A 14704-nucleotide genomic window follows, 5' to 3' on the forward strand; every position below is an offset into this window, starting at 1 on the left:
CACAGCTAGCGACTAATCAATGCCCAGGTTCAAAGGCTTGGTACCCTGGCCCAACTAGAAATAGCTCTGAAGGGACATTCCATCATCTGAACTTCCTATAAGCTTCCACTGAAGCTTTACTTCTCCTACTCCCTGATTCCATTTTCTTCCCTTCCCTTCCACAGGTGTTAATCCCAAAATTTGTACTAATTCCACTGCATGCTTATCTGTGTATCGAAATTTGTTTCTTGGCCAACTCAATCTAAGACAATAGTGAAATTATATTTCAAGAAATAGGATGAACTAAAAGCCCATCTCAGAAGAAAAACTGACTCTACCACCAAAGACATACAATAAAGAAAATTCTAAGGAATATATTTAGGAAGATAAAAACTGTTCTCAGATGAAAGAGTGAAAATTTAAGAATGAAAGGTGACTATAAATATTGTAAATAATAAGAGTGAAACTGAGCTGATATTTACAGTATAAATCAATATTAACAATATCTGGTTGCTGGGTTGAAAACAGAACAGAACTATAATGCTGAACAGTGAAAAAATAAAAATTGTATGGCAATTGTAATTATTTTATTCATTATATATTATATGTTATTAAATTTATATTTTTATTGTTCAGACAGAAGTTAAAGATGCTGATTAACTTCGGACTCTATTAAGTTAATATTACTATTAAAGTCATTATTAAAATTATAGACATGAAGAACATACTTCTCTACAAGAATAAAAGGAAAAACATAATGAACAAAAAATAATACTTTGAAAATCAAAACAAAAAAGGAGGGCAAGATTGAAAGAAGAAAACAACAAAAGAAGAAAAAATAGAAGAACATATGGTAGAAACAAGTCCAAATACGTCTAAAAATGTCACAATAAATTTAATAAACTATCCAAAGACTATCAGACTGAATTTTAAAAAGCTACATCTGTCTGTTGTTTCAAAAGGCAAAGGACATTGAAAGAATTGAAGTCAAATGAACAGTGAACTATATCAAACAAATATCATCCAATGATTTTTAACAGTTTCAAGGTTGAGAATAAACCCGGGGATAGAACTGCCCTTTAAGAGTGAACGCCAGAAAGAAACCATGGCCCAAATTAATCACACCAGGAAGGCTGCTTACCAAAGAAACCTAGGATACCAGAAGTGTTTTCTAAACTATTATAAATAATAGGACGGGAAAAGGAGCCAAACTTTATAAATACAGAGTGAAGTGAAAACAAAGGCTAACTAATGAGCAACATGTTTCGTGTTAGCTGATGAAGTTAAAATCAGAGGGGATCAAGCAGAATTTCTGAATTTAAGTGAAAAATAAGCTGCTTTCAATGCGATAATCCTCAGCATGCACCTGGGGCCAGCTTGGTGGATTAAAGGAATAGATCAGCTCTGAACTCTATTTTAGATATCATCAAGTATTTTACAATCTCTTATGTACTTGTTCAACGCAAAGTGTTTGAGGATTCTTGCTGTACGCAAACCCACAGATGGAATAAAAGAGAGCCCTTACCCTTTAGGATGCATTTACTCAAGTTGAAAATATTTCATACCCCACCATGAGAGTAAGCAGCTTTTTTGATTCAGAGCCAAAAGGGATAAATTGTGAAGACCTAGTGCGTGATCCTGAAGGCAATTCCTAAATAGTCTTACTGATTTTAAAGTTCATAAAAGGAAGAAACCATCAAGCAAATGGAAATGAGGAGGGAAATAAGGCTTTTTGTTGAATGAGAAGGAAATGTGCCTCTTCTTTGGTATTGAATCCTATGGGATGATGGGGTTTAGGGCAGACCAATCCAAAATATGTCACTTTGGCATATTGACTATCTTTAATTAAAGTTACTTGGGAAACAGCCAGTATGAGAAGGACACTCTAATCATCTTATGTCCCCCTAAAAGTAGGAAATAAACTTCCTATATGAAAGGTACTCTCCCTATACCAGGAAGTAAAGAGACATCCTTATCACCAGAGATAGGGAATTTAAGGCTGAGACGGCTGTATGAGCAAACCTTGTTACTTCTTCACTAATTTACTACCCCCAAGCCCAAACTTCTTTGTTTTGCCAATTCTTCACAGACTTATTATTTCTTTGTCTAAGATATAAAAATCTGCTTGCTCTAGTCACTTCTTTGAGTCTCATTTCTACGAGCTCCTATACATATATAATTAAATTTGTTTTTCTCCTGTGGATCTGTCCTGTGTCAATGTAATTATTAGACCAACCAAAAACCCTAGAAGGGAAGAAAGGAGAAGTTCTACTGCCCAACAAGGACAAAGGTTTCAAGTTGTTTGTTTATCAGAGGATCATGGAACAGAGCACTTCTAAGGAAGATCTTTAAGGAGATGGATGTGATATTCCTTTGGTGAATGGTCAGCAAGGACCATCACCTTGGGGGCGGTGAAGGGGGGGAACACTTGTAGCTGAACTCTGCAAGAGGCAGCAGAGAAGCCTGTCTAACACACTGGCTGGTGCTGAAATGTCAGGAATTAAAACCCACTTCAGTAACCAGCTTTTTGACTTAACACAATGTCGTCCAGGTTCGTCCATGTTTCACGTAAGGCAAGATTCCCTTCTTTTTTAAGCTGAATAATATCCCATTGTATGTATATACTACATTTTCCTTATCCATTTAACCTCTGACTGACATTTCAGGTGTTTCCATATCTTGGCTATTGTCAAAAATGCTGAAATGAATATCGGAGAACAGAAATGTCCTCGAGATCCTCATTTCAATTCTTTTGAACACGTACCCAGAAGTGGGATTGCTGGATCATATGGTAGTTCTATTTTTAATTTTTTGAGGAAATTTCCGACTGTTTTTCCTAGTGGTTGCACCATTTTACATTCCCACCAACAGTGCACAAAGGTTCTAATTTATCACTATATTCACCAACACTTGTTACCTTTTTTCTTTTTTAATAACAGCCAGCCTAGTAGGTGTGAGGTGGTATCTCACTGTGGCTTTGATTTTCATTTCCCTGATTAACAGTGATCTTAAGCATCTTTCCCTGCTTGTTGGTCATTTGTATGTCTTCTCTGGAGAAATATCTACTGAAGTTTTTGCTATTTTTTAATGGGGTTATTTGTAACAAATGAATACTGCTTGATTGCACTTATATGGAGTATCTAAGAGTCAAACTCGTAGAAACAGGGAATAGAATAGTGATTGCCAGAGGCTGTGAGGAAGAGTAAATAAGTCTAGATTCAGTTGTACAAGATGAACAAGTTCTAGAGATCAGCTGTACAACTTTGTGCCTATAGTTAACAATACTGTACAGTGCACTTAAAACTTTCTTAAGAGTAGATCTCATGTTTAGTGTTCGTACTACAATTAAAAAAATAAAAACTCACTTCAGATGGAGCATCAGCACCACACATTTTGGCAGCAATATGTAGGACCACAGAGAAAACTGCAGCAGCAGCGACAACATCTGATAAACCATAGTGTCTCCACCCTCTTGTGTAGATCAAAAGGGGGGTCGGAATAGCTGACCTTGAATTTATCTTCTATTTTTGAAAATTGGTGCTCAAGTTTGATTTAATTTGGTTTCAAAACAGACCTTGTCAACTGAGTTTCCATAACAGAATTTCCTTAATGCCCAAGGCACCCATTGTGTAAAATAAATTAACTCATCTTTTATGCATCTAGAATGACACTAACTATGTAACTTCCTTGGGAGAACTGAAAAAAAAAAGAAAAAAAAAAACAGTGGTGCTTCATTTTTTCAGTACCCTGTTAGGAAAAAACTGTTCTGGAGTCATAAATAAATATGTTGTACACCTCAAGAGGTGTACCAAAGTTTGTATATATAACATGTATTTGAATATGTGGTGATAGTAAATATCAGAGACTATATCAGGAGCACTAATTCTTCAGCTTGACTAAATCATAACACACATTTAGAGTTATGGTGCAAGACATATAAAACTTTTAAAATGGGTGAAAAAAATCAGCCATCATCCATTAGATAATTAAGGGTATTTTAAATTTTTTGAGAAGACTGTCAGGAGGCTGCTTTAAAGCATACTGTCCCAATTCACTGTGGGCTCTATGCACTCTCACAAACTCTGCTACATAGCCACAGAGAATCAATTACAAGAATCCTCTACCTGTAGAAAAATCTCATGCTTCCCTTAATATGATATCATACAAGCTAATACAACTGGACACAACTGAGGGAAATTTGCTCTAAAGTTCTTAGAATCAAAAATACCTCTATAGGCTCCTTGAAGTACCTACTGCACGAGTTCCCTGTGTGTGACTAATTCTCTGCTTGGTCGCTTCAAACAGGTGACAGATTTGTCAAGGTATCTGCGAATTTAGGCTGATGTCACCTGTATTGATTCCTTGCCTACAGTCTCTCTGTGGGGAAATGGCATGCAGCCTATGCAGTCCTCTGAGTTAGGTGACGGCGTTTTGGTCTTCCCTATTTCACCCAGAATACAGAAGAGATGGGATCAGAGCTCAACTTTAGGAAAACTGCTTTGATGTAACCTGGAGTGAAAGAGACAACAGATGAGGACGCTTAGGAGGTATTTGTGCTTCAATCAGGGAAATGGGTCTGCAATTATAAAATTATAAGAGAAGTGAACACTTTTCTGTGAGGAATTTATAATCAAGTTGAAGACATATAATGTATATATAAACCAATTAGTGAAAAATGTCTTAAAATGTAACAGTTCACATATTTGATAATCATTCAGCAAAATTTTAACTCCTGTGAGCAGGAGAAATAATTTAGATTGCCTATCATGGTCTAAAACATGATCTAAGATGTTCTCTCTCTTTTTTCTCTGGAAATCAGGAAAAAAATAACTTCCCCATATCGGTCGCATGGCTAAAATAATAAGTTTATAGGATGTGAATTATTTTCCCTTGTGGGAGCCACGTATGATTTCTTTGTAAACCTCATTTTTTTGTTTCTTTTTTTTAAATTTTCTTCACAGAAATTGTTTTTCAAAGTTAATTAAGAGTCAATACTATTGCTAGTTCTGATCAAATTCATTTGAATAATAAAATTCATAGGAACTGGAAAATAGACTGGCTTCTTTATTTCTTTTGTTCTTTGAATCTGTCTTTATTAAGTTAGGCACGGCGCTGGAAATTTGCAAGTTTTCCATATGCTGCAAGAACCCTGAAGGTCAGAGTGGCCAACATATTTTGGTTGGCATTAAAATGTCACAGTATCCCAACGCAGTGGGTCTTTCCATTCCTATATTAACTCGTTATCTGCAGGCAGTACTGATGGTGAATTTGTTCACAAACTATCTAATAGTGTAATTAAAAAATATTTAAGAAGTTTGAAATGAGATCAAGCAGTGAATAGAAAACTTTGTAATTTGATCTATTTTAAATGAATAAATTAAAATTCTTCCATTTAAAATAAAACAGCATTGAAGTTAAATGGGAAATTTGGTGTAGAAATAACCTTTTATGGTAAACAACTTCATACACAGCTAACTAAATATATGTATGTGTCCCCAGAGGGAAACAAGTGAATGAATCTAAGGCATTTGATTCAAAGCAAAGATGACTTCAGACAAAGATGATCTAACACACTTTAAAAAGCCATTCAATGTTTCATTTATGCTGGTGAAGTTTTAAGAATCCATTTTATAAAATCTGGGATCCTGGGGTGCTATGTAAATTATAAGCACCAAGCTAGTATCAGTTTGGTTAAAAGTCAAGAAGCAGATTGAAAATGGAGGAAAGAGTCAGCTTGAATCTCCCTTTTGTCAGGGTAAGCATTTTGAGTTTTCCTCAGAAGACCAGAGCAAAGTATAGATCGTGTCCTGGAGAGGTCTTTGGCAAATTATACAAACATGATCATCCTCTACAGAAACCCTCATGTGACTGTCACAATGGGTCTCTTGACCCCTCTGGTTAGTCATAACATTGTCTCACTGGTTATATTCACCTTTATTTGACCCAAACTATCCTAACTCTAAGAAACAGGAAAACTTGAGCTTCTCAGTTAATTTTCATAAGAATATCTCATAAATAGGATCAGATGATTTTGCATTTCAGATCTTCTCATACCAATATCATTGTTGAAATTAAACCCTGAGTAAAAGTTGCATCAATATTAAAATTTAAATATATATTTGCGGGCGCCGGGGTGGCTCAGTTGGTTAAGCAACTGCCTTTGGCTCAGGTCATGATCCTGGAGTCCCTGGATCGAGTCCTGCATCAGGGTCCCTGCTCAGCGGGGAGTCTGCTTCTCCCTCTAACCCTCCCCCCTCTCATGTGCTCTCTCTCTCTCTCAAATAAATAAAATCTTTAAAAAAAAATCAAAAAATAAATAAATAAATATATATTTGCTACTTCCTCTTACAATACAAAACTAATTAGCTTAGTAGAAATGAAAGTATACAGGACAGTCGGTATTTTATATTAGAATCTTCAGGCTTCAGGCGAGATCATCGACAATTCACTCTGATTATACTATTGATCACAGCAAAATATATGTGTTAAGAACAAATATAGTTTACAATTTTCATTATTTTTTCTCACTATTTGACCATATGGATTTCTTAATCTAAATTACTTAAGTTCCTTATGGATGACCTGGTGTTAATCTAGAGACATTTGTGTACTGATGCTGAATCAAAACCATTAGAAATGGTTTTTTGTTTGTTTTTTGTTTTATTCTCCCATAAAAATACGCATTTCTTTGTCTGTAAACCACAAGTTTAGTAGAATGGATTGGAAGTCCTCAACAATAGAAAAAGGATAGTCTTGGGTCACTTGGTTTTTTGTTTTATTCTCCCATATAAATACGCATTTCTTTGTCTGTAAACCACAAGTTTAGTAGAATGGATTGGAAGTCCTCAACAATAGAAAAAGGATAGTCTTGGGTCACCTGGGTGGTACAGTCCATTAAGCATCCAACTCTTGGTTTTGGCTGGGGTTGTGATCTCAGGGTTGTGAGATCAAGCCCTGCGTTGGGCTCCATGCTCAGCTCAGAGTCTGCTTGAGATTCTCTCTCTCTTCCTTTCCCTCTGCCCTTCTTGCTCATGCCCTCTCTTCTCTCTAAAAAAATGGATAAATAAATCTTAAAAAAAAAGCAAAGAAAGAGTCCTCTAAGTGTAAATATTGTGGTTTTAGAATAAAAATAATAAAAATTGTCACAATTTTATAATTACCTAATTGTAGCAAGAAATAATTTAATAAGGATAGCACAATAATAAAACCAAATTTTTATTTTGTATGCTATAAATGATAGGTAATCATTTAATTGACTTGTAACTAGAAAAACTCTAGTAAAATCACCTTATTTCATTACCTGTAAATATTTTTGCAAAACCTTTATCTTGGCAACTTGGCAAAATTATATGGCTTTAAATTTTTGTTGGAGGGAAATTTATTGAGTTATTTTATATGATCACTTACAACCTAATTTATATGATATCTAATTATTATTGCAAGATTTATATCAAGTAATAATGTACTAAAATTATTCCCTGGATGAGTCAAGTCATGCATTCCTTGAAGCTTCTCACCCCCACCCCATCTCATGTGGATGTAAAACGTGTACATTGCATCCTTTAGTTCATTGTAAAATGTCCTCTGTGGAATTGATGATGCCTCTAAATTGCACTAAACGGTATTGTAAGAACATACTATATATATATATATATATATATATATATATATTTATATTACATTATATACTTTTATAGAAATTAAGCTATTGTTGACAGTATAACACATTACATAAACTCTTTTTGACACTATTGAAATTGTTGAAAAACACTCTAGCAGGAAAAGTTTGATTTATCTTAACTGATTTATGGTAATCATACATGCAGTAAGAATCTTTTAACTGATTGTGTTCATTTCTTCCATATTAGGTGTACTCATCTTGAGAAAGAATAGAGGATTTTATGGTAAAGATTTCTATATTAACCTTACCTTTGGCTTCATCATATCATGATGTCATGTTAGCTTTTCTTAACCCCAGTGTATGGAATTATATCTAGTCACCCTATAAACTCTTCCAAATCACAAGATTTAAAAAAGATATTTAACAGCTTTATTGAGATACAACTGATACACAAGTAACTGCTCACATCTCAAGTGTACAATTTGGCAGGTTTCAACTTATGCATACAGCTGCAAAACTATGACTACAATTGAGATAGTGAACATGTCCAATATTCCCAAAGTCTCTTTATGAGCATTTGTAATTCTCCTTATATCCCTAGTCAATTATTCATCTGCTTTCTGTCATTATACATTTTCTTAGAATTTTATATAAATGGGATCTCACAGTATATTTTTTGATATTGCATATTTCATGCAACATGATTATTTTGAGACTCATGGTAAATTTTGAGATTCATATGTAGTAGTTGCTTTCTTTTATTCCTGTGAAGTATTCCAGTATATAGATATATCAGAATTTCTTGTTCATTTACCTGTTAGTAGCCATTAGTACAAATAAAACTGCTGTGAATACTCATGCACAGATCTCCATATAGGCATACTTTTTTTTTTCCTATTGGGTCATGACTTTGGAGTAGAACAGCCGGGACATATAGTAGGTCTAGTCTGGACTAGAAAGTGTCAAACTATTTTCCAAAGTAGCTATATATACCATCTTGCATTTCCACCACCATGTATGGGTTTCAATTACTTACATCTTTGCCAGTCCTAGGTATGGTTTTTTAATTAAAAATGCTTTAATTAAGCATTAGTGTTATTTTTTAATGACTGATGATGTTCAGCATCTTTCCAAGTGCCTATGGGCCACCATAAATCTGTAGTTAAATGTCTGTTTAAATCTTTTGTGTATTTCTTAATTAGGTTGGTTTTTATCTTACTATAGAGTTTTAGACCTTTGTAAGATATATATGCATCCTGAATTCTAGTTCTTTAGCAGATATATGCTTTGCAAATAGTTTCTCTCAGTCTATGGGTTATCTTTTCACTTCTTAACAATGTCTTTTAACTTTTGTTGAAGTCTGATTTATTTTTTTTCCCTTTATAGATTATGTTTTGGTATCATATCTGAGAAATCTTTGCCAAACCCAAGGTCCCACAGATTTTCTCTTATGTTTACTTCTAGAAGTTTTATAGTTTTCTTTTCACATTTAAGACTATGACCCATTTTGATGTATTTGCATAGGGTGTGATGGTGTGATATGGATTAAAGTTTATTTTTTGCTTATGAATATCCAATTGTTCCAGTACCATACTTTGGAAAGACTGTCATTGCTCCACAGATTTTTCCTATTCACCATTTTTGTTGTTGTTGTTGTTTTTTGGGGATGTTGTTGTTATTGTTGTTTTTTGGTTCTTTCCAGTTTATTGTTTGGTGGAAAAACAGGCTCTTGTATTTCCCCTTTTTTCAAAATCAGTTGTCTACGTATGTGTGGATCTATTTCTGGACTCTACTCTGATCCATTGATCTATTTGTCTATCTTGATGCCAATACCACACTGTTTTGATTATGGTAGCTTTATGATAATTCTCAAAATAAAGTCAGGCTAATTCTCCAATTTTGTTCTTTTTAAAAATCAAAGTTGCCTTGACTGTTCTAGGATCTTTGTGTTTCCGGTGAACTTTTGAATCAGTTTCCCAATTTCTGTAAGAAAGGCTTGCTGGGATTTTGACTGATATTACACTGAATATATGGACTAATTTGGAAATAGTTGGCATCTTAACAATAGTCATCCAGTTATTCTTTCTGTTAAGTTAGGTTTTCTCTAATTTATCTGTACTGTGTATTATAGTTTTCATTGTACAGCTTTTACACATCTTCTGTCAGATTTATCCTTAAGTTGTTCATTTTTTGGATACTATTAAAAATGGCATTGATTTTTAGATATAAATTTCTGATTATTCATTGATAGTATATAGATATATTATTAATTTTATATTAACTATATATTAATCTTCTATCCTGTAATATATTGCTAACTTCACTTAGTAGTTCTAGGGCTTTTGTAATTTTATAAGATTTTCTACAAAGATTTTTGCTTTTCACTCAAGCGCCACAAAGTTCAACACCTGATCAAATGAGTTACAGGTGTTTGACACATACACATAATAAATATTATCAGGAGTCTCTGGCTTCATTCACATCTTTTTGTTTTTAGTATATACAACCATCTTGTTTTTTTATTGATTTTAAACTTAATTTTCAATCTCATCTTTAGTTGTACTTGTTCCTTTGAAGTAATGATAAATCTGACTTTTCTGGTTGCTAACATTATTCAATATGTATGTTTTTATTTAATTCATTTTATGCAAGTTCTGGGTACTAATGCCTAATTAATTTCTGTTCTCTGTGCTTTGTTTTGTTTTTGTTTTTAGAGGGACTTCTTCTTCCTTAAAGGGAAATTTGAAAAATATAACCCAACATCAGGCCAAGCAAAATATTCTCCGAATTCCTACGATGTTTAATTGACCCAATTTATAAATTAGTTATTTCAGAAATAATCTGACTTCACTCACATGAATTATCATCAACCAGAAAGTAAAGGCAAACTAACATTGATCTCTCCTGCCTTGTGCCTTGCTGGGGTTTATCAGACTGATTCAGCTAACTAGGCAGGTGTTCTCTTTCTCACAATTGTTTAATTTTTGTTCTGAAAATTGGTGATTGGTCAACATTTTCAGATAAGAAATATTGATTTTTTTTTTTTTTTAGTGCTTCTGTTGAGTTAGTGGAAGGACTGAACAAAAATATGTTTTAACAAACAAGAAGGGTGAGGAAATGGTAGATGAAAGACCCGGGGAAATATGAAAGTAAGTAAGAGATCACCTACTGTGAGAGAGAAAAAATAAGTGTACATAGAACATCATGGTTTGTGTTGGAAAGATGTATTGGAACCCAATTCACACAAAAGTTGAAGGCCAGGAATTAATATAAGAGTGGAAAGAAAGAATGGTTGCAGTTTAAACTATAAGACATTGTAGGGCTATAATCAAACCTTTATGATAAACATTACTATAACAGCTTTAAATATAAGTGTTTTTCTGAACTAAATTCATAGATATATGTAAGGGTGTAAGCTAGATTGATAGAACTTATTCAAACAATTCAAGATTACTATTTTTAAGCCTCTTAACAATACAAATAGCCTTTTGTTTTTGTTTTTTCTCTGTATTTTGATTGATGAAAACCACACCATGAGACTTCTGCTTCCAGCCAGGATGGAATCATAAGGACTGAATTTACGCTCCTGTCTGAAACAAGCTTAAAAAAAACACAAAATTTTAAAGCAAGACAGAAAAGGATGAAAACTTTCCAAGTAATTTAACCTTGTCTAAAAACAAAGCTAAAGAACATTTATAGGTATACAAAAATTTATAACTCTTAACAATTTAATATTCAAAATATCTGACATCCAATCAAAAATTACCAAGAATGAAAAGAAACAGGAAAATAAATTCCATAATTAGGAGAAAAATAGATCAATCCACACCAATCCAGAATTCACACAGATGATAAAGTTAATATATAAAGACTTTAATCATTATTCTAACTGCATTCCATATGTTCAAGAAGCTAGTGAAGAGACTGCTTATGCTTAGTGGAGACATGAATATAGTGTTCTGTACTAAACTAAGCAGTTTCTGGCATCCACTGAGAGTTTTGGAATATGTTCCCAAAGATAAAGCAGGCCTACTCTAAATTTACACAAAAATACAAATAATCATAGTAATGATTAATTCTCCAAGCATGTAATTAAAGGCATAGGTTGTCAGATTGGATTAAAAAGTAAGATGCAATTATATTCTATTTATAAGAAATTCAATTTAGGGGGGCCTGGGTGGCTCAGTCAGTTAAGCATCTGACTTTTGATCTCAGCTCAGGTCTTGATCTCAGGATCATGAGTTCAAGCCCTACATTTGGGATCCACGCTGAGTGTAGAGCTTACTTAAAAAAAAGAAAAAAAGTAAGTAAAAAGAAATTCAATGTAAATATAAAGACACAAATAGAGGAAAAGTAGAAAAATTTTAAAAACATAGACCATATCAGAAGTAAGTTGGAGTGGCTCTATTAATATTAACAAAATATATTTCAGCAGAAAGGCTATTAAGAAGCATAAAAAAGTTCATTTGGTAAAAATGAAGTGTCCTATTTGTCAACATTACATAGCAATCTTAAACATTTATGCATGTAATAAGACAGTTTCAAAACACAGTAAGCAAAACTAAAAAAAAAGACAGAAAATAGACAAATTTTTTCATCAAATATTATAAAACCTCTCTCAATAATAGGTAAGAAAAATAGACCGAATATCAGTAGGGATATAGAAGACCTGAATAATAGTTCAACCAAATTCATCTCATTGAACTTCACAGAACATTCCATGTAAAAACAGCAGTATACATATTCTGCTCAAGTGCACAGAGCATTTACCAAAATAGAGTGTATTCTGGGTCATTCTGTTTTGATTAATTTAAAAAGGATCAATTCATACAAATGAAGTCTCTAACCACAATAGGATGTGAACAATAACAGTAATATATATGGAGAATCCATAAACATTTGAGAAATAAATAACATACACTGAAATAACACCTGTGTCAAAGAATTAATAAAAAAGGACACTAGAAAGTATTTTAACTGAGATAAAAATCACAAGGCAAAGTATCAATATTTGTAGGACTCAGTAAAAGCAATATGTAGAGGGAAATGTATAACACTGGCTATCTTAGAAGCCATGTATACAGTGTCAGAATTGAGTTAAATTGTAGGACACCCAGCCAATGTCACAGAATTGCCTGATATGTATAAAATCCACACTTCTGATCACAGAAGTCTTCTATGTGAGTCGTAGAGAAGCACCGGAATGTTTTTTCTTAGCAAACACCTGTTAATTTTGATAAAAGTACTAAATGAAAAAGAATGAAAGGCACTTTGTGGGAAAGAGTAACAGCATAGGAACCCTGCATTCAACGTGCCTGAGCTTAAATTTTGGCCTGGCCAAACATTAGACGGGTAATTTTGAAAAAATTACTTACCATCTCTGTGTCTCAATTTTGTCTGTAAAATATGGAGAGTATTATTATAAGGATTTAGTACCTATAAAGCATTAAGAACAAGCCTAGTGTTCACAGAGAACATTATCTGTTTGTTAAATAAGACTATTAGAAATTGCCACATTTTATTCCTGGAATTGTCATTAATATATTAATGTCATTAATATATTAATATTTGAAATATCGTTCAAATCCTGTTTGCATTGTTGTTTTGTTCAAATATACTTAAGGAATATATTCCTTAAAACACTATAAAGGGGAAATGGATTATAACAAATAACTCCTAAAAATACACATCAAATCGGCACTTCTTATTATTTGAGGACAATCCACAATGAGATAGATCATGACCTCAAGAATGAAAAAAAAAGTTTGGTGACCTACAAAGTTTATGGTTCTACAGACTACCCAGACCCTGAGAGGAAGAAGAGAGAGTATTCAAAATAACTTTAGAAATGAGTAGGGAAAAAAAGAGGTGAATGTGCTTAACACAGATAGATATATGAAGACCAGGATTTGTTTTCTATCTTTTTAGGAGTTTGTTTTGTATTATTTCTTTTTCCCATAAAAAAATATAAACACGCATTTAACATTTTGGCTCACTGTAAATAGATTTTTGAATAATACAATTACAAAATTTGTAGTAATGAAGACATATGAAACAGTGTACATATTTATTACGCACTTAGTACATAACTCAAGAGAACTAAAACTCTGATTCTATTTAAATTGAAATATTAATATAAATAGGAAATAAATAGAATAAATACAAATCACTTATCTTAATATAAAATGATTTATTACCTCTGAGTTATTCAGAAATAAAATAAAAGAACAAATATTTTCCAAAGTCTAATACATTAAAACTATTGAGACTTCACTGAATTCTGCTTTATTTTTATTGTTAATAAATTATTAGATAAACATTTACAAATGTTATATGTGTTAAGAACAACTTTACTATTTTACTTGAAATAGTTACTTCTTTTGTAGCATTTTTATCTCTCAAAAAATATAATACTTTTTGTATAATGTTTGAAATTAAAAACATAAAGAAAATATTAATACACATCAGAGGTTGCAAAATAAGCAAATAACAGATACATGTACTCATATTAGACTATATATTTGTTCCAGAAAATGCTTTAAACTTTGAGTGATTGTCGCCTGGTTACTTGACCTTTTAAAAATTACCATTATTAAGATGATGCACTTTTTCCCTTGCTCTGTTGTCCAAGAACTTATAAAACAGAACCCCCCAAAAGTCCTATAAAAACTCTTGATTAACTCTTGATTGTTGCACATTAGCTTTTTGCTCCAAAACTACTTATTCCTGAATTTACTCCTTCTGAAAATAGCAATCACACAAGCAGGAAATCTTAGAGACTTTATTCTTCTAACTTTCAAGTTCCTTTAACAACTAATTGACGAGTCCTTCTGATTTTATTCTTTTTATTCTGCTAACATAAGATTCCACTCTAACAATCAAACATAAGATTCCAGATACTTATTCCTGAAATTCTGTTTAATAGTACTAATCTTTCAGTGATACTTCTATATCCACATATTTAAATTTAGGGCTTTCCACAGTGCGGCACCGATATATCTTTGCAGTCCTGATTCACTCAGTTACCCTAAGAAGAACCATGTGTTCAGCCAAATATATATAGAAGATAGATAGATGACAGATTAGCTAGCTAGCTAGATAACA

Source organism: Callorhinus ursinus, unplaced genomic scaffold, assembly GCF_003265705.2.
Source record: "Callorhinus ursinus isolate GAN/ISIS: 27379988/994484 unplaced genomic scaffold, GSC_fseal_2.0 scaffold1, whole genome shotgun sequence".
NCBI classification, from domain to species: Eukaryota; Metazoa; Chordata; class Mammalia; order Carnivora; family Otariidae; genus Callorhinus; species Callorhinus ursinus.